Genomic DNA, 2,500 nt, shown 5'->3' on the forward strand with positions numbered 1-2,500 from the left:
CACACACACACACACACACACACACACACACACACACACACACACACACACACACACACACACCCCTAAAGACTGAACTAAACCCACGAAGCAAGAAGCCCGCACCCAACTGATTATTAGAGCTCGGCCAGTTCCATTTCATCCGAGGTCTTGGGGTCCTCAGCCCCCTGAGGAGTCAGTCTGCCCGCGTCCTCCCTGTGCGGGTCATCCTTCAGCTTGGGGTTCAGCAGCTCTGGCCGACACAGGTGGATCAGCATGACCACGCTGCAGCACAGCACCAGAAAGGCCCCGCACACGATGGCCGCGATGTCCTTGCCTTCCATGACGGTGCTGTCTCGTCGTGTCTGTCCTCAGTGGTGGTGGTGGTGGTGGTGGTGGAGTGATCGCCTCTTTGCTGGCTTCTCCTAGCTGGTTCGGGTCCTGAAATTAGATAAAACAGCTGCAGTCCACGAACGTAGATTCTTCTTCTTCTTCTTCTTCTGCGTTCGTGGGCTGCAACTCCCACGTTCACTCGTATATACGCGAGTGGGCTTTTACGTGTATGACCGTTTTTAACCTGCCATGTAGGCAGCAATATTCCGTTTTCAGGGGTGTACATGCTGGGTATGTTCTTGTTTCCATAACCCACCGAACGCTGACATGGATTACAGGATCTTTAACGTGTGTATTTGATCTTCTTCTGCTTGCGTATACACACGAAGGGGGTTCAGGTCTGTAAATATGTTGACTTGGGAAATCGTAAAAATCTCCACCCTTTACCCACCAGGCGCCGTTACCGTGATTTGAACCCGGGACCCTCAGATTGAAAGTCCAATGCTTTAACCATTCGGCGATTGCGCCCGTCAGTCTCAGAATTGAACAGTGGAACCAAAGACCAGGGATGGGTTGCATTAGCGACATTTTATTTTTTCTTTTTCTTTCTTTCTTCTTCTTTTTATCACAACAGATTTCTCTGTGTGAAATTCGGGCTGCTCTCAGAGCGCGTCGCTACAGTACAGCCCCTCCCCCCCCCCCCATGCTGCACACGGGACCTCGGTTTATCGTCTCATTCGAATGACTAGCGCCCAGACCACCACCACTCAAGGTCTAGCGGAGGGGGAGAAAAAAAAAACAGCATACACAAAGGACAAGTGAAGAGGAGAGCCTTTGGTCGGTTCCTTCACACAAAGTTCTTGGACTTTGAATCTGCATTCCTTCACAATTTTTCTACTACAGGTTTCTGTTCACTGTCCGACCTACAACTTGCTGCTGCTGCTGTTATTACCACTATGGCTGTTACTACTGCCGCTGCTACTGCTACTGCCGCCTCTACTGCCGTTGTATTGCTACTGATGCCTTCAACACCACCACCATCTCTTTTGAAAATCTCATTATGTGGAGTGATGGCCTAGAGGGCGTCCGTCCAGGAAGCGAGAGAAGCTGAGCACGCTGGTTCGAATCACGGCTCAGCCGCCGATATTTTCTCCCTCTCCACTAGACCTTGAGTGGTGGTCTGGGCGCTAGTCATTCGGATGAGACGATAAACCGAGGTCCCGTGTGCAGCATGCACTTAGCGCGCTTAAAAGAACCCACGGCAACAAAGGGGTTGTTACTTGCAAATTTCTGATGGGAAATCCACTTCAATAGGAAAAACAAATAAAACTGCACGCAGGAAAAAATACCAAAAAATGGGTGGCGCTGTAGTATGGCGACGCGCTCTCCCTGGGGAGAGCAGCCCGAGTTTCACACAGAGAAATCTGTTGTGATAAAAAGAAATAAAAATACAAAATACAAATACAAATCTATGAGTTATGTTCAATCGAAGAAGTTTCACAGATGCCTGACATGAGTGATCTTTTATAAGATAAACTGTTGTCTCTCTCTCTATCTCTCTCTCTCTCTCTCTCTCTCTCTCTCTCACACACACACACACACACACACACACACACACACACACACACACACACACACACAAACACACACACACAAACACACACAGACCATTTCCCCCCCCCCCCACAAAAGCATAATTATACGCATATATACATACACCAAGAAACGCAGAAGTAAAGAGTGCAAAGAAAATAACCTCGCTTGACAATGTATATGGTCATATGATATGTACGTTCTTGATACATTATCATGATTATTTACATTATATCACTGACGTGCATCCAGACAATCGCGTGCTTAATATCATATGATTTTAATCTTCCGAGGCACTTTTTGTTTGCCTTGTTTGTTGCTTTGTTTTCATCTCATCTCATCTATCCCTTGACCCGTGGGTGGGTCGTTGGGGCACCATGGATGACTGCCTGGTCAGCTCGCGCCACCTGCCTCGATCCTCAGCGGCCCTTTGAGTTGTGGCAAATGGCAGGCCTGTCCACTCTTTGATGTTGTCCTCCCACCGCTTTCTCTGTCTGCCTCTCTTCCTCCTTCCTTGTACGGTACCCTGCAGGATGGTCTTGGCTAGGCCGTCTGATCGTGTGACGTGTCCATACCAGCCACTGTGTTGTACTGA

The 2,500-nt window shown here is 48.6% G+C and overlaps 1 long non-coding RNA gene across 4 annotated transcripts in view; it reads right to left on the bottom strand.

Annotated features, from left to right (window-relative positions):
* Positions 1-2,500, bottom strand: part of LOC143301292 (uncharacterized) — a 7,716-nt gene that overhangs the window by 2,080 nt on the left and 3,136 nt on the right. For 2 of the 4 annotated variants that reach the window (XR_013057758.1, XR_013057759.1), the window contains exon 2: positions 1-420. This exon is cut by the window's left edge and continues 2,080 nt beyond it. This is a non-coding gene — a long non-coding RNA (uncharacterized LOC143301292). The remainder of the gene's footprint in view (positions 421-2,500) is intronic. The other 2 variants (XR_013057761.1, XR_013057760.1) reach the window with 2 other exon arrangements.

This window comes from Babylonia areolata, chromosome 27 (genome assembly GCF_041734735.1).
Source record: "Babylonia areolata isolate BAREFJ2019XMU chromosome 27, ASM4173473v1, whole genome shotgun sequence".
In the NCBI taxonomy this organism is placed as follows: Eukaryota; Metazoa; Mollusca; class Gastropoda; order Neogastropoda; family Buccinidae; genus Babylonia; species Babylonia areolata.